At 44.1% G+C, this 25,562-nt stretch overlaps 1 long non-coding RNA gene and 4 other non-coding genes across 5 annotated transcripts; 2 read left to right on the top strand and 3 right to left on the bottom strand.

The window, feature by feature from the left end:
* Positions 1-1,839: 1,839 nt before the first annotated feature.
* On the bottom strand, positions 1,840-1,911 carry TRNAE-UUC (transfer RNA glutamic acid (anticodon UUC)). Its single transcript has one exon. It is a non-coding gene; the product is annotated as a tRNA-Glu (tRNA).
* Positions 1,912-14,429: 12,518 nt separating this feature from the next.
* Positions 14,430-14,500, bottom strand: TRNAG-CCC (transfer RNA glycine (anticodon CCC)). The gene has a single exon. It is a non-coding gene; the product is annotated as a tRNA-Gly (tRNA).
* Positions 14,501-18,774: 4,274 nt separating this feature from the next.
* TRNAH-GUG (transfer RNA histidin (anticodon GUG)) lies at positions 18,775-18,846 on the bottom strand. The gene has a single exon. It is a non-coding gene; the product is annotated as a tRNA-His (tRNA).
* Positions 18,847-19,125: 279 nt separating this feature from the next.
* On the top strand, positions 19,126-20,314 carry LOC129656060 (uncharacterized). The gene is made up of 2 exons (XR_008716164.1): positions 19,126-19,464; positions 19,714-20,314. It is a non-coding gene; the product is annotated as an uncharacterized LOC129656060 (long non-coding RNA).
* On the top strand, positions 19,525-19,598 carry TRNAN-GUU (transfer RNA asparagine (anticodon GUU)). The gene has a single exon. It is a non-coding gene; the product is annotated as a tRNA-Asn (tRNA).
* Positions 20,315-25,562: the final 5,248 nt, after the last annotated feature.

The following is a 25,562-nucleotide window of genomic DNA, read 5'->3' as shown; positions in this document are numbered from 1 at the left end:
AAACAACCCAAGTGTCTATCAACAGATGAATGGATAAAGAAGACGTGGCATACATACACAATGCAGTACTGCTGCTGCTGCTGCTAAGTCGCTTCAGTCATGTCCGACTCTGTGCGACCCCATAGACGGCAGCCCACCAGGCTCCCCCGTCCCTGGGATACTCCAGGCAAGAACACTGGAGTGGGTTGCCATTTCCTTCTCCAATGCGTGAAAGTGAAAGTGAAGTCACTCAGTCGTCTCCGACCCTCAGTGACCCCATGGACTGCAGCCTTCCAGGCTGCTCTGTCCATGGGATTTTCCAGGAAAGAGTACTACTCAGCCTTAAAAAAACCAAAATCTGCCATTTGCTACAACATGGATGGACTTGAGGGTATTATGCTAAATGAAATAAGCAAATAAATAGAAATACTATGTGATTTCATTCATATATGGAATTTTTTAAATGTTTTAATGAATGAACAAACCAAATCATACAAAAACAAGCACATAGGTACAGAGAACAGAGTAATGGTTACCAGAGGGGAAGGAGGAGGAGTGAGAGGGAAGTGAGTAAAGTAATTTGTTATAAACATAAAATATTCTAGCAGGACACAGAGAGCCAGGCTAGAACCGAGGAGGCAGCTGCACTTTCTTGAAGGGTCTCTCCCAAGGTGAGTGGTTCCAGCACTCAGTTTAACCCAAGACCCCACAGCCCACTAAGGCAACTAAGCAGAGTCCACAGGGCAGCAGGGCTGAGGGGATACTAGCCTAGTCCTGTTTCTTCTAAAAGCTCTAGGCCTGCCTGGCCTGCACTATCAGAAGAGCTGAATAAATTTTCACCTGAAGCTTCTTATAGGAGAAGAAGAGGCTTCTTAAAGGAGAACAGGGCAAAAGGACAAAATCTTCCCCTGGCCTTGGAGAACAGGTCCTGCAAAAGGTGGTTTTGAGGGACGTGTCAAAGGAAGGGAGTAACAGTGGCCCAAAGAGTGATCTTGAGATGTCTGCAAGTTACTTTCAAATGGTGGAGTAAATCATGTATATGGAGAGAGAGTGAGAAAGCAAATGTGGGAAAGTGTTAACTGTACACTTAGGTGAAGAATGAAAGTGAGAGGGTTAGCAGTGTCCACCTCTTTGCGAACCCATGGACTGTAGCCTGCCAGTCTTCTCTGTCTATAGAATTCTCCAGGCAAGAATACTAGAGTGGGTAGCCGTTCCCTTCTCCAGGGGAACTTTCCCACCCAGGGGTCAAATCTAGGTCTCCCACATTGCAGGCAGATTCTTTACTGTCTGAGGCACCAGGGAAGTGAAGAATATATTCTATTAAAATACTTGTAAAATTTTATAGGTTTCAAACTTTTTTTTTTTCTTTTTAAAGGAGTAATTGGTGCTCAGTATTTCTTTTTAAAGGAGTAATTGGTGCTCAGGTCCCAAGTTCTCTTTAGATGGACACTCAAAGTGAGATTCTGGGTTCCTGAGATGAAGGGAGGAGTGGAGGTGAAGGGCTGTCCAGGCTGCTCCTCACATTTCCCCCTACCACTCTGGGAGATGCCCTGGACTTGTGGCCCAATCTCACTGACTTAAGGATTCAATGAAGAGATTTTACTGCATGGGGACACTGGGGTGCATCACACTTGTGGAAAATGAAAGTGTTCATCGCGGACTGTAGCAGGCCAGGCCCTTCTGTCCTTGAAAATTTCCAAGTCAGAATACTGGAGTGGGTTGCCATTCCCGGCTCGAGGTTATCTTTCTGACCTAGGGATACGAACTCAGGTCTCCCGCATTGCCGGCAGATACTTTAGGTCTGAGCCGCAGGGAGCAAGTGAAAACTCTGTACGCGGAGATGAAAGCAAAAGAGACACCTTCCCTGACCGGGAATCGAACCCGGGCCGCGGCGGTGAAAGCGCCGAATCCTAGCCACTAGACCACCAGGGAACTACGTGCTGTGTGCTTCGTAAGTTACAATAGGAAACCTGCAGAGTGTGTGGTGTCTCTCGCCCTCCTATTCTGAGTCCTGCACCCCCCTCCAAGGAATTGTACCCAAAGAACGTTCCTTCCCTGCTTTCTCCAAATGAGGAGCTCCACACCAAAGGCCGAGCGCTCTGCGTGACAGTGGACGCGCCCGCGAGGTTCACCTGATCCTCACGTCCCCACGACTTGCCCAGTCCCGGCGCACCTCACAACTGCCCTGGAGACGCGCCTTTTCCCAGCGCGCGCGCGTGGAGAGCAGGTCGCCGGGGCGGGGACAGGAGAGGCGGGGAGGGCAGCCGCGCGGGTGAGACCTCGGGATCCCCAACGACACGAAAGACTCCTGGCGGGTGCAGGAACCGGGAGGGCTGGATGGAAAACGCTTGCGAACAAGGCTCCGCGCCCGGACCTGGATTCCGTCCGGTCTTCCCCCACGACCTGCTGCCCTGCGGTTCTCCCGCCTTGGATGACGCCATCTCCAGCTCCCTGGGCTCAGACCTCCAGTTGTCCCTGACGCCGCGCTTTCCTCAGACCCACATCCAATTAGTCAGGACTTCGCGTTTGCTTCTCGGTCCATGTTTACTTCGGCCAACACAGTCCCAGTCCCTCCATTCCGAGACTCTGGACTTGGGCAAACGACTCTCCCGAGAAAGGTGGTCCCTCTTTCCCCCTCCTCTGTCGGGGAAAGAACCACCGCCCCCTCGTCCAGTCTACGTGGAACGGCAGCGCGCTGGACCCGACCGAAAGACCGCGAATCCGCTCCTCTGGCTGGACTTGAGAGGTGAAAACTAGGACCTGGATAGGAGGAAAGCAGGGGAATTTCATGTAACGTCCTGATCTAAAGCAATTTTCAAGTCCGCCTCTGGGGACTCAGGCTCCAGCGCTGGGGAGGGTGCTGCCACGCGGTCATACCCTCGACCGCACTCGGAGTCCACGCGGAACCAGGCGGAGCCCCGCGGCCTGGGGGCCGGTGCGCACGCGGCCCGCGCCTCCCTTGGTGTCGGACCCCTGAACCTCAGACCTGAAGGAAACGCGGTGACCCCCGCACTAAGAAAAGAAGAAAAACCACTGCAGGAGAAAACGCACATGCACCCCCAAGCTTGTTACCCTTTACTTCTAAAGGAAACCAGAGGCAGACAGACACACAGACAACACTGTATTAAGTTTTTCATAAAAAAGAAACTGCCTGCTGTGAGATGAACACGGAAACCCCTCCAGACACCAGCTTTCTGGGAAAATTGCCTTGACCTCTGCCGTCCTAGGTTAAAATTCTTGCTTCATGACCTGTTGAACTGGAAAATTATAAAAGGCGTTTCAGGCATTGTAAAGGGTAAAACAAAACGTTTCTCAAGAAGAATCTCAAATACAATGAGGGCGGAATGAACGACCTTGAGATCAGTGTGGACCGAGCCTGGCTCCCCCGCGGCTTTATGCGGGGCCTGGTCTGCAAGCGAATTCAATACAGGCAGGGAAGAAAGCCTCCGCCCGCGTTGATGCTCGCTATTTTCAAACAGACAAAAGACCTGAGCCTTCAGCTTTTGCTGCTCTTCATGCTAAACGTGAAAGCGTGGTGAAAGTCTTGGACTTGAACTATATTGGACAACTAGAATAAGCCACAGCGGCAGGAACCTGAGGAACCCCGTTTGCCGCGGACGTCGCGGGAGAAGCGCTGCGGCCAAAAGGCTGCAAGGCAGGAGCGCGCGAATCAGGCGCTTAGGAGCAGAGGGGAGGGCCGGGCCTCGGGTTCCCAGGTGATTTCGAAACACCGCTCATTTCCGAGAGCCTAGAGCTCTGACCGACCGTCTGTGCTGTCCGCAGCCGGAGAGGGCCGGCGTCTACACTGAAGGGTGTCCAGCGTGCTTTGCGGCTCAGACGCGCCCATCACTCCCAGCTCCTGCGGCTTCTGGGAGATGGGGATTTAGTGGAGCGATCCCTGGTCTCTGGCGCTTGGCTGAGGAACTGAAGACTCAGTTGGACGTGGGAGCCCCAGGGACCTCGCTTCGGGGAAGTGAGGAACCCTAACCCTAAGGAAGGCCTCTCGGGAGCCGCAATCTACGTGCTTCAGAGATCGAAGGTGCTCCCAGGATCCTTTTTCTTTAAAAATTTTTGGTGGGCCAGTCTTGGCGACAAGTTCATTTCTTGGAGCTGTCATTAGGCATTGGTACTCACGAGGTTTCCGTAGTGTGGTGGTTATCATGTTCGACTAACACGCGAAAGGTTCCCCGGGTGGAAACAGGTTCCTTTTTTCCCCCCCCTGAACTCCTGTTTTTTTAAAAACGGGGGCAAGTGTGATGGGTTATGGCAGAATGTATAGCTGCGTTTTTCTCCCCAAACCCAGGAGAAGTTCTCTTACTACTGTAAGCCAACTCAGCACTTGGAACCAGACCTCCTTTCTTTGCTCTGAGTAAGCTCTTTAGGGGCCAGGCCACAGACATTCCAAGGAGGACACAGGAGAAGGCTTGCCTTCAGGTTATCTTTCCATCTGAAAATCCCCACACCTTCTCTTTAGGGGCCTAAATCTCCTCTACATGTTGACAGGGATCATGTCTCAGAAAACCAAGAAATGCATCCCTGTGAAGCAAACTTGGCTTTCCTCACCCCAGCACACTTGTGAAACAATTTGGCTTTCACAACAGAAAAATAGAGAACAAATTCAACTCTGCATGGGGCTCAAACCAAAGACACAAGGATGAAGAATTTCATGCTCCACAAATTGAGCTGGTTGGGGAGAAAAAGGAGCCGGTACACATGCTTTTAACCAGGAGAGGTGCCCCGCAGTCAGGTCAGGAAATAGGAAATAGATGGATCTGCTCATCACCCACTGAGAACCGTCTGCCCCTGATTCATAAGGCAACTGAGGCAAAGAGACCATCACATTGGCTTCCCCAGTACACAGTGCTAAAACTAGAGTAGGATGGAACCCACCTTGTGGCCTGGCCTCTGAGCCCAAAGCCTCACTCAGGAAGGAGAGGGTGGTGAAGGGTGATGAGCAGTGAGGCAAAGGCTGGGAGCCTTGCACAGCTGCTTTCAGCTCTGGGGGCTGAGAATCACCTTTTTTTCTGCTCTCTGCATCTCTGAAATCTAATCTTTTCTGGGGTAGACAGCCTGTTGTTGTTGTTCAGTTGCCCAGTTGTATCCAACTCTTTGAGGTCCCATGGGCTGCAGCACGCCAGGCCTCCCAATCCCTTACCATCTTCCAGAGTTTGCCCAAGTTCATGTTCATTGCATCGGTGATGCCATCCTATGATCTCATGCTCTGATGCCCTCTTCTCTTTCTACCCTCAATCTTTCCCAGCATCAGGGACTTTTCCAATGAGTCTGCTGTTTGCATCAAAGGACCAAAATACTGGAGCTTCAGCTTCAGCATCAGTCTTCCAACGAGTATTCAGGGTTGATTTCCCTTAAGATTGGCTGGTTTGATCTCCTTGTTGTCCAGGGGACTCTCAGGATTCTTCTCCAGCACCACAGTTTGAAGGCATCAATTCTTTGGGATTCTGCCTTTTTTACGGTCCAGCTCTCACAACCATACATGACCACTGGGAAGACCAGCCTTGACTATAAGGACCTTTGTCTGCAGTAATGTCTGTGCTTTTCAACACACTGTCTAGGTTTGTCACAGCTTTCCTGCCAAGAAGCAACCATCTTCTGATTCCATGATTTCAGGCTGTTTTTGTGGCACAATCGGTTAACTTGTTTGGCTATTAACTGAAAGTTTCGTGGTTCGAGTTCACCCAGGGATGCATCTTTCCTGCTATAGATTGCAGCTCTACTTTTCCCCTTCAGGAATCACTGCCTTGTGGGGGTAAAGGGGCTTGCCATAACTCAATGAAGCTATGAGCCATGCTGTGTAGGGCCACCCAAGACGGACTGGTTATAGCTGAGAGTTCTGACAAAACGTGATCCACTGGAGGAGGGAATGGCAAACCATCCCAGTATACTTGCTGTGAGAACCTCACGAACTATGTAAAAGACTGCCTGTCTCCACTTTACTTAAGTCTGGAGTTTTATCTTGTTCCTTCATTTGGAGTATGACCTCATTTTACTAATGCACTGTTTTTATTTCTCTATATCTGGTAGGGTGGTTATGTTTCCTGGCGTTAGAGAAGTGGCCATTTGTAGGGGACTTCCTGTGGATCCCAGCAGCCTGCTACCCTCTCATCACCAGATCAATATGCTCTAGGGGTGCCCTGTATGTGGGCTGCATGGGTCCTTTTGTTGTGGCTGGCTGACCACAGTGCATGGTCTGGCAGGATTAGCTGGCTTCAATCTCTTTGATTTCTAGAGCCTGCCTTGTTTGGAATCTCCAGCCGCTGGTTAGCACAGCAGGGTCAAGAGGCAGCTGGCTATGGAACCGCCAGGTGCTAGGCTAGTACTGGCACACTGGTAGGCAAAGCCAGGTCCTGAGGTCTGGTCTGGCTGGAGGGCCCAGGAGTCCCAAAGCTGGTGTCAGACTGCTGGTAGGTGGGGCTAGTTCCTGACAAAGGTGACTCTGAGGGGTCCAGACACTTCAATTGGCCGGCTAATGGGTTGGGCCAGAGTCTAGTCAGTCCCAGGACTGGTGAAAAAATAGGACAGTTTAAGAAAAGTAATAACCTTGGATTGTTGTTACTTGGACAGTTATAAACTCTGGGTTTATAACATATGCAAAGTTAAATGCAACAAAATAAATAAAGGCAAGAAGGGGAGAAATGTGAACTGATGTGACTCACTTGAAGGTGGACTGTGGTATGTTACAGATGGATGGCATAAAGCCTAAAGCAATTGCTGAAATAACAGGTTATAGCTAACAAGTCAACAAAGGCAAGAAAATTATATCCATGGACTTATATACAAAACCATGTATAATCTTGATAGAGCATTTGCTCTTCTGGCATTCTGTCCTATGGATATGTGTATAAGAAAGATGACTGCCCATTATTTGTAGTAATACAAGCATGCATGCATGCTAAGTGGCTTTAGTCGAGTCTGACTCTTTGCAAGCCTAGGCTCCTCTGTCCATGGGATTTTCTAGGCAAGAATACTGGAGTGGGTTGCCTTGCCCTCCTCCAGGGGATATAGCCAACCCAGGGATCAAACTTGGGTTTCTTAGGTCTACTTGCATTGGAAGGTGGATTCTTTACCACTAGGGCCACCCAGGAAACTCATAATAAAATAGAACCAAATTAATTCCAAAAGTATATGCAAAGGAGTAAATAAATATTAGTACAAACAATGGAAGAAACTTCACGATTTACAGGAATTCAGTTTAATGAGGAGTCTACTCTTTTGAGAATTTCCCAATTGTGACTGGCCTGTTTCCCTCCTGAACTCCTCTCCAAGGATCAGTGATGATCTGGGTTTAGATTCTCCTGTGGTGCACAAAATACAAGGGACAGGAGGAATATAGGAGTGGAGGTTCCTTTCTTGGCCATTAAGGGAAGAGAGCTGGTGTAGAAAAGGTAGAGATGCCAATCCTTTACGTTCTATAGTGTGAAAGATGCATCACTGGTGAGGGTTTGAACCACCAATTGCCAGGAGCCACCACGGGAGATCCCACCCATGACAAAGGTCATGTGGAAGAGACCTGACAAGCAAAGGGGGATCAGGCCTCGAGGGACCCCCTGAATCTGCTCGAGCATCTACCCCAAAACCAAAATCTGTCTACTGTTTATTATATTATGCCTTTCACCAACTCTTCTGTCATTAACAGGGGGCTATCCCCGACCACCTTTCTCTGGAAAAAATCAACTTAGGGCTTTAGTTAATGGACATAACAGGAGTATTTCAATTCAAACCCCTCTGTTGACATTCTAGCTTGCCTGACAGGTTTATCCATACTCTTGCAATTAACACACATGATTGTTCACAATTCCCCAACCTTGAAAGGCACGGGAAGCCTAAAACATTCTAGAAATATAGAGCCTTTCAAAGAGTTAAAAAATATTAGAGTAGTGCTGGTGTACGATTTTATTGTTGAGCCAATACTTGCTGCCAAGTGCCCATATCCCTTATCCATTGTGCACCTGGGAGTGCATTAGTTAATGTAGTTGGAATGTAAGGAAAACCAGTAGCAGCCTTGGAATTAACCACATCAGACCTTTGAGCTAATTGGTTCTTTCTTTGTTGTAACTTACTACACCTTTGCTCTGTGAGAATGTAACTCTGTTTAGCACTTTCTGAGGCTGACATAGATGAGAAAAAAAAAAAAAAAAAAAACACTTCAAGGGAAAATAAGTTTTCTGGCTGAGCAGCCTTTATCAAAAAAGGGTCATAAAATGTCCACAGGCCTCCAAGGCCAGAAGATATTGTACACAACATTGTTTATGGGAAAGGTGTGCAGAAAAAATCCTGGTTTTGATAAAGACAAAACAGATGTAATGTTTGGGCTGAGTCTGTATGACTGCATCTTTCATTTCTCTCTGTGTACAAGTAAAGGTATAAAAGTTCCTTTTGAAAATAAAGTTATGGGCCTCACTCACCGAAGCTTGGTCTCCCTGTGTCGTTCTTTTTTTCCTTTTCCCTCCTTTTCTCTCTCTGTTCTTCTTTCAGGATGACTCCTTGGAACACAGCTTTATTGGCTTTCTGTGTTATCAAGGAAGATCAAGCCCTGCTCTCCACTTTGCTATCCTTATCGCCTAGGCCATCATCCTGAGGGCACCCCTGGATCCTACTGGGGCTGGAGCCTGGCAACCAACCTTTTGAATAGGAGCCAAATGCACTAACCAATTGTGCCACAGAAACAATCAGAGGTTATATGTTCTCCTACCTCCCTGCTACCTCGTTCAGGTGGAGAGCAAGCACACCCTCTCTGCCTTACGCTGAGCCACCCGCTTTTAGAAGGACGTCGCTAAGAGTCGGACACGACTGAGCGACTTCACTTTCACTTTTCACTTTCATGCATTGGAGAAGGAAATGGCAACCCACTTCAGTGTTCTTGCCTGGAGAATCCCAGGGACGGGGGAGCCTGGTTGGCTGCCGTCTATGGGGTCGCACAGAGTCGGACACGACTGAAGTGACTTAGCAGCAGCCGCAGCAGCATATTGGCTTTAAAGCCTCGGAAAACCGGAAAAACCAATGGGGAAGCCGTTAGTCGTGCGATTCCGAAGCCCCAAGCCTTGCTTCCCCCGCCGCCACAGTTGCAGCGCCCCAGAAACACCCCAGGCCTGAGCTGAACTTCCGGTGGGCTCAGAGGTGGCTCTGGGTTTGCTTCGCTTTCACTCAACCAAGTTCTCCTCTGGGCAGCGATTTTGTAGATGTGGCTCTTCTGGGTGCAGAAGAATCTCTCTGGAAAGAGATCTGATAAAAAGAGGAAACATGAAAAGGAGCTAGAGCAGGCAAACGCATGAATAAGGCAAAGATACCGACCAGGAACCCTGTGAGGAGGGTTCCTGAGAGATAAAAATTGTTTTTATTAAGTAGCAGAGTGGGGATGGAGAATCGGAGAAGAGCATGAAAACGAGAAAAGCACGAATTTCTGTAAGTGTGCACGAATAAAACAGCCAAGACAGTGTGACTATATTAGCCTTCAAAAACTTACAAAAAGTGCTGTGGCTGCCAGCTGGCCTGTGGCTCATCGTGACCTTACGGTGTTGTTAATACTATTGATGGTTACAGCAATCTCGGCTTAAATTTTAGCTACAGCGAGGGGAGCAAGGCCTGGCGGGAACGCTGCCCTTCTTCCTTCCGAATCGCAGGACTCACGGCTTTCCCACGGGTTTTCAAGGCCGGTGGCTCGGCAAAAGCGGAGCTGTAGAAGTATCCAAAAATAACATTTCAAGAGAATCCACTAGTCACTAGAATTCAGTTATAAATATAAGAACAAAATCTCTTGTGTTTGAAATTTTAGAAACACTTCTACCACTCCTGAATCAAAGCATATTTGAAAATAAAAATTAGGAAATATTCTGAATCAAACAAAACTGAAATACTAAGTATATACCAAAGATGAAGCTAAACCCGTCTTTAGATGATGATGGTCAACACCGAAATCAGATTGATTATATTCTTTGCAGCCAAAGATGGAGAAGCTCTATACAGTCAGCAAAAACAAGACCAGGAGCCGACTGTGGCTCAGATCATGAACTCCTTATTGCCAAATTCAGACTTAAATTGAAGAAAGTGGGGAAAATCACTAGACCATTCAGGTGTGACTTAAATCAAGTCCCTTATGACTATGCAGTGGCAGTGAGAAATAGATTTAAGGGACTAGGTCTGATAGACAGAGTGCCTGATGAACTATGGACGGAGGTTCGTCACATTGTACAGGAGACAGGAATCAAGACCTTCCCCAAGAAAAAGAAATGCAAAAAAGCAAAATGGCTGTCTGGGGAGGCCTTACAAATAGCTGTGAAAAGAAGAGAAGCAAAAAGCAAAGGAGAAAAGGAAAGATATCAGCATCTGAATGCAGGGTTCCAAAGAATAGCAAGGAGAGATAAGAAAGCCTTCTTCAGCGATCAATGAAATAGAGGAAAACAACAGAATGGGAAAGACTAGAGATCTCTTCAAGAAAATCAGAGATACCAAGGGAACATTTCATGCAAAGATGGGCTTAATAAAGACACAAATGGTAGGGACCTAACAGAAGCAGAAGATACTAAGAAGAGGTGGCAAGAATACACAGAAGAACTGTACAAAAAAGATCTTCACGACCAAGATAATCACAATGGTGTGATCACTCACACTCACCTAGAGCCAAACATCCTGGAATGTGAAGTCAAGTGGGCCTTAGGAAGCATCACTACAAACAAAGCTAGTGGAGGTGATGGAATTCCAGTTGAGCTATTTCAAATCCTGAAAGATGACTCTGTGAAAGTGCTGCACTCAATATGCCAGCAAATATGGGAAACTCAGCAGTGGCCACAGGACAGGAAAAGGTCAGTTTTCATTCCAATCCCAAAGAAAGGCAATGCCAAAGAATGCTCAAACGACCGCACAATTGCACTCATCTCACACGCTAGTAAAGTAATGCTCAAAATTCTCCAAGCCAGGCTTCAGCAATACATGAACCATGAACTTTCAGATGTTCAATCTGGTTTTAAAAAAGGCAGAAGAACCAGAGATCAAATTGCCAACATCAGCTGGATCATCGAAAAAGCAAGGGAGTTCCAGAAAAACATCTATTTCTGCTTTATTGACTATGCCAAAGCCTTTGACTATGTGGATCACAATAAACTGTGGAAAATTCTGAAAGAGATGGGAATACCAGACCACCTGACCTGCCTCTTGAGAAACCTGTATGCAGGTCAGGAAGCAACAGTTAGAACTGGACATGGAACAACAGACTGGTTCCAAATAGGAAAAGGAGTACATCAAGGCTATATATTGTCACCCTGCTTATTTAACTTATATGCAGAGTACATCATGAGAAACGCTGGGCTGGAAGAAGCACAAGCTGGAATCAAGATTACTGGGAGAAATATCAATAACCTCAGATATGCAGATGACACCATCCTTATGGCAGAAAGTGAAGAAGAACTAAAGAGCCTCTGATGAAGGTGAAAGAGGAGAGTGAAAAAGTTGGCTTAAAGCTCAACATTCAGAAAACTAAGATCATGGCATCTGGTCCCATCACTTCATGGGAAATAGATGGGAAACAGTGGAAACAGTGGCAGACTTAATTTTTGAGGGCTCCAAAATCACTGCAGATGGTGACTGCAGCCATGAAGTTAAAAAACACTTGCTCCTTGGAAGGAAAGTTATGACCAATCTAGACAGCATATTAAAAAGCAGAGACATTACTTTTTCAACAAAGGTCCGTCTAGTCAAGGCTATGGTTTTTCCAGTGGTCATGTATGGATTTGAGAGTTGGACTATAAACAAAGCTGAGCACCAAAGAATTGATGCTTTTGAACTGTGGTGTTGGAGAAGACTCTTGAGGGTCACTTGGACTGCAAGGAGATCCAACCAGTCCATCCTAAAGGAGATCAGTCCTGGGTGTTCATTGGAGGGACTGATGTTGAAGCTGAAACTCCAATTCTTTGGCCACCTGGTGCAAAGAACTGACTCATTTGAAAAGACCCTGATGCTAGGAAAGATTGAAGGCAGGAGGAGAAGGGGATGACAGAGGATGAGATGGTTGGATGGCATCACCGACTCAATGGACATAGGTTTGAGTGAACTCTGGGAGTTGGTGATGGACAAGGAGGCCTGGCGTGCTGTGGTTTATGGGGTTACAAAGAGTCGGGCACGACTGAGCGACTGAACTGAACACAAACATAAATGCAAATTATGAAAATTGAGGCTGATTGCTGAAGAGATAAATCTTCATCTTATAGTTACTAAAAGAATAACAATAACAAAAACAGATAGGAGTAGAAATTATCTAGAAAAGCAGAAATTTTAAAGTTAGAAATAAATATACAGAAGAGAAAATATAAATGGTTGACTTTGAAAAGACTACTAAAGCTGATAAAACTGTTAAGAGAGAAAAAGGAAGTCATTGCTACTAAACTTGTAGACATAAGGGAACAATAAGTGAATCTCTTAAACACAAATATTTTAGAGGAACTGAATCATTTGTCCCAATAATGAATTTTTCTTTTGGGGGGCGGGCGATGAACTAGTCTACAAGCACTAAATTTTTTCAAGTCAGAATTTAAAAATCTTCCTGCAAAGAAAGCTCCAGGACTAAAAAATATTCATTAGAAGAAATGGCTCCTGAGCAAAGAAATTCCAAAAGAATTAAAAGATGCCACATTTTCTCCAATTTATTGTATGAGTTTAGACTAAAGCCAAACTCTCCAAAAAATATAGTGTAAAAAACAGAAGTTATAGGACTGTCATTGCTGAGTATAGCTGTAATTTAAAAATACTGAATCAAGAAATGTGTTACAAAAGTATGTGAAAATAAAGAAAAATAAGAAAAAAAAGATGTGGAAAGTGTTAAATACTGAACCAGATAATATAGTAATAATGTATGTAAGAAGTAATCATTTAGTCCTGTCCAACTCTTTGGGATCCAATGGGATATATAGCCACTCTATTCATTGAACTCCCCATAAAAGAACACTGCGACAGGAAGAAGGGAGCAAGGAGTTCCTCCTGACCAAGAGATTGAACCCAGGTCTCTTGTATTGCAGGCAAATTTTTTACCATTTGAATCACCAAGAAAGCTCATTGAATGCTATGACAAGATTGGTCTTATCTTGGAAAATAATTGATGCTCTTTAGAAAATAAATTAATTAGCCACATTAACTATGTAGAGGAAGAAAATAATAATTACTACACAGAATATGGGGTTCCAAAATCACCGTGGACAGTGATTGCAGCAACAAAATTAAAAGATGCTTGCTCCTTGGAAGGAAAGCTATGACAAACCTAGACAGCATATTAAAAGGCAGACACATCACTTTACTGACAAAGGTATAGTCAAAGCTATGATTTTTCCAGTAGTCATGCAGGGATGTGAGAGTTGGACCATAATGAAGGCTGAGGGCGAAGAACTGATGCCTTCGGATTGTGGTGTTGGAGAAGACTCTTGAGAGTCCCTTGTATAGCAAGGAGGTCAAACCAATCAATCCTACAGGAAATCAACTCTGAATTGAAAGGACTGATGCTGAAGTTGAAGGTCCAATACTTTGGGCACCCAATGCAAACAGCCGACTTGCAGGAAAAGACTCTGATGCTGAGAAAGATTGAAGGCAGGAGAAGAAGGGGACAACATAGGATGAGATGGTTGGATGGCATCACCGAATTCAATGGACATGAACGTAGGCAAACTCGGAGAGAGAGTGAAGGACAGGGAAGCCTGGCGTGCTGCAGTCCATGGGGTCGCAAAGAGTCGGACACGACTTAGCGACTGAACAACTATATATATAGTACTGTTGACACGTATTTCCAGGTACATTAGATCCTTCCTGGAACACCGATGGGCTCACAGGACACGCAGGGGCAGAGGTGGCTGACGATGTTAAATTCATCACAGCGTCCGGCTCACAGACTCAGAGACATCTCGCCACTACTGGGCAAGACCCCGTCTTCGCATCTCAGCTCATGTCAGCGCGATTCCTCCCCTCAGGTTTCCCTCTACCTTCGGCCGCTGACGCCTCCCCGGACACTGAGGGGTCGAGCGGGACCGCAGCTGCTGTCTTGATTCTCGCTCCCTGGTGGGTTGTGGCCCATTCGTCAGCCCATGCTCCAGAGTGTGAATCAGCGACCTGATGGCTCTTTGGGTTGCTAAGACCTTCTGGGAGAAAAACTGAAAAGTAACAAGTCCAAATATTCTAAATCGAAGGCCCACAGAAACACCTACACATTGACAGGTAGGAACCCACCAGCGAGGTAGTTGCTGCGCTGCCAGCCACCAAATGCTGCTCCATATACCCAAATACCTCAGAGCTTTGCAAAGCCCCAGTTGACCTCATCTCCTTACAGTCTTCTGTTCAGAACCACCTCGAGGTTTTCAGTTCTCCTTTTCCTGCTCCTGGTGGCCAGAACCGCGTAGTATTCGGACCTGACTGTGCACTAGACAAAACAAGGAGGAAGTGTGAAAAGTACTTGGGCACCCTGCATTGGCCGGGAATCGAACCCGGGTCTCCCGCGTGGGAGGCGAGAATTCTACCACTGAACCACCAATGCTTTGCCACAACCGACATTTTGACAGCTCTCCAGAAAGAATTTCCACAATAACCAATCTCCTATGGTGGGGAAACAAAAGACTTCCAAATAGGTGTTGTCTTTGGAAGATAGAACTCACAGACTGAAAGGCACTCAAAGAGACGGCCAATCAGGCAATAGCATGCGGTGGGGACAACCAAATGAAAATATAGAAATATTGGTTTTGAAAAAAAAAAAAAAAAGAAATATTGGTTTTGTTCGCTCACATTACAGCTCTTATAAAGGCTCTTTCCAATCATACAACAGACCCTTGCAGAAAAACATCGGAGATTCATCCAGATCCCTTGTTTATAACCCTAGACCTTCAACTGTCAACCTTATATTTTACCTAAAAGAGTCTATTTAATGGTCTTAAAGAGTCTGAGAAAATGGTCTAACTTGCTAAAATAGGCAAGTAAAAAAATATTTTTAATTAAACATTTTATTTTTAAGACTTCAAAATATACAAGTTCAAAGGTTACTTTCCATTTACAGTTGTTACTAAATACTGGCTATATTCATCATGTTGTACAATAGCTCCTTGAGCCTATCTTACATCTAATAGCCTGAACCTTCCGCACTCCCAACCTTATGTTGCCCCCCCACTCACTGATAACCATTAGTTTGTTCTTTTTATCTTTTTGTTGTTGTTATATTTACTAGTTTGTTGTGTTTTTTAGATTCCACCTATAAGTGATACCATACAGTATTTGTCTTTCTCTGTCTGACTAGTTTCACTCAGCTTAATGCCCTCCAAGTCCATCCATGAACAGCAAACGGCAAAATTTTGTTCTTTCTTATGGCAGAGTGGTATTCATTTGCCTCACTGTATCCTGAGTGACCTTGCACAGCCCAAATCTGAACATGCCTGTTGCCTAAAGCCACCCAGTGTTCCCATATTCCTTCACTAAAATGTCTTATTACCTCTAGGACATGTACTCTGCTTCTCCTCCTCCTTATCATTGAGATACCTCTTGCCAATTCCCAAGTCCAGCAACAGTGAAGTACCTTGATGTTTCAGGAACTCTCTCCCTTTCAGGGACTTGCTTCTCTCTACAGGGAGGTCTTTCACAACTCCCTCTTCATTCTTCAAACTCATCCTCATTCTTCAGGTCTCAGTTCAGAAGTTTCCCCTGGAGAGACTTTCCTGACTGCCAGAATTGAATGTGTGATGTGTCCACTTTGCTTTTGACATTGTGTTCTAACAAAATCACATTTGACTTGACTCTGTCTTCCAAAGACATATTTTCATAAGAAAAAGATTTATATTTTCCACAAAAACCAAGACTATGTATGTAAATAAAATATTTTCAAGAGATAGCATAGTGCCTAGCATAGTTTATAGTCTAGAGTTGTTAAACAAGGAAAGAGAGAGAGAGGAGCAAATAAAGGAAAGTTTCTCTCTCTCACACACACTAACAGATAAAGAAAAAATAAATTTAGCAAGATAGGCAGAATGATTAGTCTGCAAAGCATCAGAACTGCAGCATAACAACTGAAAAAGGTGGAGAATAAAATGATCAAAAATAAAGTTTTGCTTGAGTGTAATGTGCTACAGAGATCTTGAGTGGATCTTCAGAGTTGAAAACAACTCAAGAGCTGGGAAGGAGAGGGGAAAGGTATGGTGTGGTGTGATGAAGGGAATAAAACTTGGTTGGAAAACTTCACTTATACTTTTGTGTAGGTCTCTGTAAGACACCACAGTTTGAAAATTGGCCATTTTTATCCTTGGGCTTTTCTAAGGACTTAAAAGAGATGCTCAGGAGGAGAGAAACTCTGGGGCTCTGCAGTGATTGTGCATGGATTAGTGCTTGGCCTATACCAGACTAATTGTTTAAAAAAAAAAAAAAGAATAAAAAAGGGATAATTTGAAAATCAGACAAGGCAAAGGGCAAAAGAAATTTATGTTAGACAGAAGAGTAGCAATCCAGCATTTACCCAGAATCAAATACAATCATTCTTCTCTGCATGCCCTCCTTGAGTGACCAAAGAAGGTGGGGCTAAAGGGAAATCTTGGAGTGAAATTTTCATTTATTCACCCTTTTGTAGGTCTCTCTCAAACACAAGAGTTTAAAAGCAAGGCCTTTTGATTCTTGGCCTTTTTCAACAACTCAAAAGAGTGTCTTATCTGGTTAATCATTAATTCTGAAGAGAATAGATTAAATTCACTTAGGTGTCCACTTTAATAAATTTTTGTTATAATTTATGTTACTGTTATTGAATCCAGAGAATAGGATATTAAGTTGCTTTAAATTTTTTTTTTTTTTTAAAGAAAGAAAAAGAGCCTTAGGAGAAGAGAGGCTTAATTGTCATTCAGATCTTCTGAAGTAACTCAAGCACATCTCCAAATTTTGAGCCTCCCAAACTGTCTCTGGGTCCAGAATGCCTGTTTAGAGAAGAATTGGTGTTTGTCTAAAGAGTGAGGGGAAAGGGTTTGGAAGGCATCAAGGCATGGGAGGGCAAAAAGAATGCATCCTAAGTGAGGAAATGAAGTCCAGTATTTTGATTTGAATTCCACATCTTGATGGTATTTCCTGACCTAAACCTCCTATACAAACTTCTGTTCTGGTTGTGCTTTTGGAGCTTTGTTCTGCACTTCAAGTAAAGAGGCCCGTATAAACCGATCTTTTGAACTGGCTTTGCAACATCGTTCCTGTGACTCTTCCTGGTGATGCTGAAAGCAAGCATTCAGAAGAGAGCACTGGTGGCTTAGTGGTAGAATTCTTGCCTGCCATCCAGGAATACATGGGTTCAATTCCTGACTAATACACAGCTTAAGATGCTGTGTTCCTCAACATTTAAGGAACTGTCTTAGTTGGAAAAGTCAGTTTTTGCAGCCCTCTGAAGCCACAAAGTGCTTCCAAACCGCTAATGCTGCAGACCCCTCCTATGTCTTTGAAGTACAGTTTATCCACTGAAACCTCTGAGGTTTGGAATTTTTGAAACCGAAACCATTGTTACTACATATCCTTTTTCCTATCCCAGTCTCGGACTACATTGCACTATGGAGTATCATACCCAAGAAACTTAGTGACAAGCCTAAGGTCACATAGATTTTATCCTATGCTATCTTCTGGAACTTTTATAATTTAGCATGTTCCTTTTAGGTCTGTGAACTATTTTGAGTTACATTCTGTGAAAAATGTAAGGTCTATGTAGATACACTCAGAAATTGCAGAAGTGAGAGGAGGCAATTTTCTGCAGATGTTGCTAGTGGCAAATAAGGTTATGGAACCATGAGTGTTTAGACATGGTAACTGGCAGCCACAATCTACTTTCTAGTCACCTTTTTAGTGCTCTTCAATGGCAGTAAATATTCCACTTTTCTGTGGCCTGCCTCACTGCTCCTCTCCACTCTGGCATACTAAAACCTCTCGGATAGAAAGCCATTGGTCTTGCCTTCCTTGACAATGTCCTGTCCGTTACTCCCTTTCTTTCAATGGGCTTTTATGCTCACATCCACAAATAACTAGTAGAATGGCATTTATATGAGGCTTTCCCAAAAGCTGTAGTTTGAAATTATCCAAATGTTCATCATTTGTGACATAGTTTTATATTGTCCTAATGCCAAAATTAAGGTGTGAGAAATTCAATAACATACATATATATAAAAAACATCACGTTGCTTGTTAAAAGCTAGATAGAAAAATCATATATTCATTCACATGAACTTGAAGAAAGAATCCTCACCTGAAGGAGTAGACATCAGAGTTAAGTATCAGAGGATGGATATGCATTACCTGGAAAGTATCAAGAGCCATGCTTGAATGATAAAAATTTTCTGTCGATCCTGGTGACAACTACACATTATAGTATTAAGACAGCTGCCCATTCATGATACAAACATTTTGTTCTGTAAACACAACTTAATGATTTCCTTTCAGGATAAAAATGGGAGGTGGGATGTCAGAAAATCCCGTGTAGGCCATGACCAGTTTGCAGTATACTGTAAACTCTTTAAAATCTGTTTTATTTTGTATATAAAAAAAGCATGACTGATATTTGAAATATTTCCACCAAAAAACAAACAAAATCCCCGAACAACTAGACAGTTTCTTTCGTGAAATATACATACAAGACTCATTTAGAGCTTGAACTTGGACTATAGATATTTTATCCTAAATGGCGAGATCTGGAGTACGTCCAGACTCTATAACCTAGTGACCTCCGTTATCCTGACCCTCCTTGTTTTGGCGGTCGGCGACCAGGCCAAGAGTTGTTTTGGTAGATACAATGCAAAAGATAAAGATAAACAGTGCCGTGACTCGGATTCGAACCGAGGTTGCTGCGGCCACAACGCAGAGTACTAACCACTATACGATCACGGCGCGCCACTACACGGTAAGCGGGATGCGATATTGCTCTTTTAAACTTTGACAAATCCGTTCCAATTACTGTGCTGCTCTGTTGTTGGATAATTGCAGGCACTCCTGATTCTCTCTCACATCTTCCCTCCGTTACGCCCTCTCAAGTCTGTTGCATTTTTCATTTCCCCCGCGTCCAGTCCTTGTCTCTGCACGGGCTTCCAGAAGTTATCATTGCTTTGTCCTTGCCGCCCCTGCTTCATTCCCGCCTCTTTATATTTCTGTTTTGATCAACCGTCCCCAAGCCCTCTTTCTGGCTCCCTTGGCCGGCTGAACGCCAGGAGAAAGGGGGCAACGCCAGGGGCGCAGACGGTCGAATGAAGGCAGAGCAAACTGGGAGGCAGCACGGAGTCCACTCGGGGTTCAGCTTCCCTGGGGCTCGCTCCGATCAGGCCCGGAGCGTCTCCGGGGCTCTGCATCTGCGGCAAGTGTGGCGCCAGGCGCTCCGGGGACGCTCGATTGCACTTCTGCTTTCGGAATCGCCCGACCCCCGGCTTCCCCACAGGTTTCTCTGGTTTTCGGAGGCTTTGGAGCGGGTATAACCGTTCGGAGAAGGACGAGTGGCTCCTCCTAGCGTGGAAGGTTTGCTTGCACTCTAAGGGAATGAGATGGGGGAGGGGGAATACAGCGCTACCTCCAGCTGTCTCTGTGGCGCAATCGGTTAGCGCGTTCGGCTGTTAACCGAAAGGTTGGTGGTTCGAGCCCACCCAGGGACGTCTCCTAACTTTTATAGAATGAAAAGGGGGTGCGGTTATTTCTACCCTGAACATTCCCCTAAAGGTGCAGAAGTCCTCCATTACCCTTTTGTTCCCCGAATCTTATGCACAACAGGAGGACATAAGCGAGGACATCACTGATCCCCACGGAAGAGCTCTGGAGGAAAACAGGTCACTTGAAATCCAGGATTCTTCATCTCATCGTCATCTTCTGGGTCCCTTTTAGCAATGAAGTTTCTCCCATTGTTTGTACTAGTATTTATTGAACCCTTCCCATCTAACTTTGAAATTCATTTGGCTCTATGCATTTTCTGTTACAATTAATACGCATTCATCAATCGTGCACATGTCTATAGGATAGAGTTCTGGAAGAGCAACTGCTCTATCATAGTGTTTACATGGTTTTGTGTATGGTTCCATTCTCTCACCTTCGTTGGCCTATTAGCTGTAACTGTGTTTTGTTATTTTAGCGATTGCTTTAGGCTTTACAACATACTTCTGTAACTCACCACAGTCTGCCTTCAAGCCATGTCACACCTTTTTACATTTCTCCCCTGCTGGCCTTTATGCTATTGTCATGCATGCTTACTTTGCTTCTGTTATAAACTCCACAATCTATCATTGTGACTTTTCTTTAAACTGTCGCATGTTTTTAAAAAGTTTTAAACAGTAATGATAATACCAATAATAATAATAAACGTTGTATATTTCTCCCACAGATGCCATTTTTGTTGTCCATCAATTTGTGTGCATCCTTATTTCCGTCTAGTGTGAGTTTCCTTTTTCCTGGAGGACTCGAACATTTCTTGTAGTGTGGTTCTGCTGGTGATGAAGGCTTTCAACATTTGTATGTCTGTAAAATTTTCATTTTTCTCTCTCCAAGACTTTGGAGGGGGGGTGCGGGGAGAAGTGTAGAATTCTACATAAACTGTCCCCCCTCCCAATCCTTTAAAGATGTTATTCCACTATCATCTTCTCTTTTTTTGTAACTGTATATAGCAGAGTTTATTTTCCTATTTCTTGATTCCTTTCAAAAAGTTTTTATTTTTAAACTGGGGTATAGTTGCTTTACCACTATCTTATATCCACTGCTTCTGATGAGAAATCTGATATAATCTTTTTGTTTTCTGGATGCAGCTTGTCAGTATCTGTGCTTCCTTTGAGAGTCCTTCTTTTTCAGTGGATTTGAACAGTTTAATTACAGTGTGTTAGGGTCCATTTGGTTCCTTGGTTCAGTGGGCTTATAATTTTAATTATGACTGGAATGTTTTCTGTCATTATTTCTTCAAAAATATTTTCTTTCACGAAATTTACCCCCAGTGTTTTCAGGGATTCCAATTATATTAGACTTTCTAAAATTGCCCTACCCTTCACTTATGCATGCTATTAAACTTTTTTTTTTTTTTTGACTGTGGGAATTTCACTCTGGATATTTAAAAATTGATTGTGGCTTTGTGTTCCATAATCCTTTTTTTTTTTTCCCCCTGCAATGTCTCATCTATTGTTAATTCTAGCTGGTGAATGTATCATCCCAGATATTATATTTTTCATCTCTGAAGTTTGGGTCTCATCTTTTGTCTATGTTCTACATCTCTCCTTAACTGGACATATGTAACACAGTCATAATAACTATTTTTAAATACTTTCTATAATTTAAAATCTGGTTCAGTTTGGATTGATTGATTATTTTCCTCTTTATGGGATATGTTTTCCTGCTTCTTTGCATGCTTGGTATTCTTTGGATGCCAGATATTGTCAAAGTTTTGCTTTCGGAAACTGACTATTTTGGCATCCTATGAATCTTGAGATTTATTCTGAGGGATAGTTAAGTGACTTGTAATTACCCTCATGTTTTTGGACCTTGCTTTTATGATTTTTAGGTAAGTTAGTCTAGGACTGAGTGTTCCCATGAGTGAGACAAAATTCCTGAGGTCTCTAGCCAATGGTCAATGAATGATGAGTAGCCCAATATGGCTGGTGGGAGTGAGTAAGATTTTCTGCCCTGTGTGAGTACCAGACGCAGTTCTATGATCTTTTCAGAATTTCTTTCCTTGGCATCATGCAATTTCTCTGCAAGTAGGCTCTGATCAGAACTCTGTTTACTATTTGAGGGAGATCTTTTTCATATGTCTGGATTCTCTCTTCTGTCTCTCTCATCACTGGATCTTTGTCCTGTGGACTCCAGCTACTTTGCTCTCCACAGGCTCTTGGCTTCATCTTCACTATCAAGGACCTGGCCTCAGATCTTATTCCCCATGCCCAGTTTGCAATCTCTCTGAAATCAGTAAGTTGAACCAATGGTAGGGCTCACCTTGCTTGTTTTTCATCTCTCTGTGGTTTCTCTTCTTATTGCCTATTTCCAGTGTTTGGAAAGCTAGTGTTTCATGTCTTTCTTTTTTTTTTTTTTCCCCTTGGAAGCAGGCGAGAAGGGGAGGGTATTTCCAGCAAGAAGATAAATAAAATTTCTGTCACTCCACATTTGCCAGAAGCGGAAGGCATCTTTTTATGTTCCTAGTTGAGCTTCAGTAGGAGTTGTATTTATTGATATTCCAGTGTATTGTTCCAATCTAATGAAAGATCTTTTTCTTGTCAGTATGACAAGCTTTCTATGCATCTATCTGTTCCTCCAAAATGGGGAGTGGTGCCCTCCTAAGCAAGAAATACAACAGAAGAGCAATGTGGCCATTACCCACAGACACCCTACTGCATATGTTCAGCAACTAAATCTCCAAGATGTTTAGAAAGTCTTCCAACAACTTCCAATTGTTTTTGTTGTAGCCAAGTGCCCTAGGAAGAAAATTCACTCAGAAGGGCAGTGCAGAGAGTGGAATACAGTTTATTATACTGGTGGGTCTGAGGCAGAGATTCCTTTTTAGTGAGGGACCCTGACCAATTTTTGTGACAACTTTTTATACCCAAAGCATATGTACCCAAGCTCACAACCCCCAAATTCTCTAAAGCCCACTCTGGACAATGTTAGTAAGAGATACAATCAGGTTACAGCCATAAATTTACATTCTAAAGTCATCTGGACATGCAGTTTAGCCTACATCAACAATGGGTATTAAGATTACAGATAGTGATTGATTACATAGTGGACATTGCATTCTTTTTGGCTCTGGGAAGTCTAGGTACGGGATCAGCCTGGTCTGGTTTCCCTGCACCAGAGAGGCCTGCTCTGTATTTTATTTCCGTGGCCTCCCTATATACAGTCCAAAGTTCACCGAGAGTGTAAGATGGAGTTCCCTTTCTTTTCAAAATGGAGTCAGTCCAGTCAGGGCAACTTGTTCCTTTCCTTCTTCATTTTCAGTAGTGACCTACATAACTGGGTCCAGAGGAGACTGACTAGAATGACTTGAGATTGCTTCCTGCCACGTAGCTTACCAACTGGAGTTAGGGAAACCACTGGTCTCAGACATTTGCTCCTCTTGCCTTTCCTTTGTGGATTGCCTTTTTGCCTTCACTGTATGCACACACTTTAATGACTGGGCTGCCTCCTATACCAGGGTGAATTAGCAAACTGATAACTGTCTCCATGTGATTCCTTGACAGTGTTTGACTATCTCTGAAAAACAAATTAGCCTACTTGAGACAAATCATTAGAACCAAGAATCCTGCTGCTGATAATGCATCATGTGCAGACCTGAATACCAAGAATTATTGGCACACCTTCCCTTGGTTCTTCTGTTGAATCTCACGAGCATAATTGGGCCCTTTGCCTTTATACACTAAATATGGTTCTTGGACAATCTGTGTGTGTGTGTGTGTGTGTGTGTGTGTGTGTATGTGTGCACGTGCGTGCACGTACGTTCATGGGTATTTCTCTTTGCCTGTCCTCCTCTGTCCCTCGTACTCTAGGCTGCCCCCAATTTTACCCATTTTTCTCTCCTTCTCTTCTGTTTTCTGGGATCTCTCATTAGAATGCCTTTCATCACTGAACACATATTAGGGGCTTACTAAGTGCCAGGCCCTCCTCTGGGAGAGATGCTGCGTGTTGAGCAAACCCAAGGCAAACCCCTGCCCTGCTGAGCCCACATCTGGAGCATAGCAGAAGCATAACAGCTTGGCACTGTGTCCTTTCCAGGTGTGGCCTCCCATTTCCCTCCCATGGCACTAACAGTGAAAAAGACAAGGAAAACCTAATAAAGAACAGGAAAGAGTGTCTCACAATCTAGAAGGCAGGTAACAAGAAACACACCTGGCCCACACACAAATTTTTTTAAAATAAATAACATTTTAGGGAAAGAAGTCTCCAGTGACAGCTCCTTAATTCCTGGCACAGACACTGCATGTGTTTTACACTTCTTAAAAGTGACAGTGATGGATGGCCATGCTCACCAACATCCCTTAAAGTACTGACACTTCCTCTTAATCTGTGACCATATGGACACTTCATAATCTATAAAAATAATGAGGTAGTTACCCCCAAAATGGTAGGTAGAATAATTAACGCAGTGGCTTCTAGAATTATGACTTAGCCTCCATTTATCATATGGTATATTATTTAGGCTTAGTCGCTCAGCTGACTCTCTGTGGCCCCATGGACAGAGAAGCTATGAACTGGAGCCCACCAGGCCTCTCTGTCCATGGAATTTCCCAGGTAATAATACTGGAGCAGGTTGCCATTTCCTGCCCCAGAGGATCTTTCCAACCCAGGGATCGAACCCTTATCTCTTGTGTCTCCTGCATTGGTAGGTGGTATTCTTTACTGCTAGTACCATGGAAAGCCCATGATACATTTAATTTACTACAACACATATTTTTAAATTTTATAAAAAATATTTATAAGATTTAAGTTTGCTTATTGGACCAGTAAAACCAGTGTAGGAAAATCAAACAGTTCAGTGTCATTAAAATTTTGAAGAGAAAATAAATCCAAGACTTCTACAAACATTGAATTAGAGCTCTTTGCCACAAATATTTTCTTCATTATTAAAAAAATCTGGAAGACAACATAAAATAGCTTTTAGACTGAAATTACTAAACAAGTGTGATGCATACAGGGCTTCCCAGGGGGTGCTAAGTGGTAAAGAACCCACCTGCCAATGCAGGAGACATAAGAGATGCTGGTTCCATTCCTGGGTTGGGAAGACCCCCAGAAAAGGGCATGGCAACCCACTCCAATATTCTTACCTATAGAATCCCCATAGGATTGCAATTAGTTGTGAGCATGCACACACGTGATGCATAAAAGGACTCATCTTTAGAAGCATAACATGACAAGAACATTGTCTGTGTCATTATATGTCAATTATTAGAATTCTTAAAAGTCTTTAAAAGTATTTTTTCTTTTACCTAACACTGACGATCACAAATTTATGCAGAGCTAAACTTTTTTCTGAGCTAATTTTTTTCCCCCTGAGTTACAGATCACCAAGAAAGGAAGTTCAAGGAAAAAGGAAAAAACCCAACCCATGGATTCCATCCGCTGGGATCCTGGAACTAGAAGTTCAGTGACTACCCCACTTTGGAGAGAGGCACAATGGATTATGTACTGCAAACCAGGTTGCCTCTCTTTGCTTGGACTCAGATTGGACCCAGGGCCAGGCCAAGGCCAGGGTGAGACAAGACTACATACCATGATCACAGGGCAGCCAACCCTCTGACAGCACCAATGCAGACAATTGTGGGAAGCTCTTGAGAACTCTCCCTCTCCCTTTAATGCATTTCCCACCTGATCCCTTCATCCTCCCACCACAGGAAAGATCCTTCATCTTTCTGTCCATTTGAAACACTTTATGCTCCCTGCAGGACAAAAAGAGCCAGGCAAGAGACAAGAGGGCAGCTGCACTTCCCTGAAGGGTTTTTCAGGAGGTGGGTGGTTCTAGTACTCAGACTGACCCAAGACCCCACTGCCTAGCAAGGCGACCAGGAGGAGTCCCAAGAGCAGGCAGTGCTGGGGGGATGACAGCCTAGTAGAGTTCCTACAAGCACAGGGTAAGCCTGGCTTACACTTTGGGGAGA

This window comes from Bubalus kerabau, chromosome 6, assembly GCF_029407905.1.
Source record: "Bubalus kerabau isolate K-KA32 ecotype Philippines breed swamp buffalo chromosome 6, PCC_UOA_SB_1v2, whole genome shotgun sequence".
NCBI lineage: Eukaryota > Metazoa > Chordata > Mammalia > Artiodactyla > Bovidae > Bubalus > Bubalus kerabau.
Note: the sequence above shows the minus strand (reverse complement) of the source record. Positions and strands in the feature narration are given on the sequence as shown.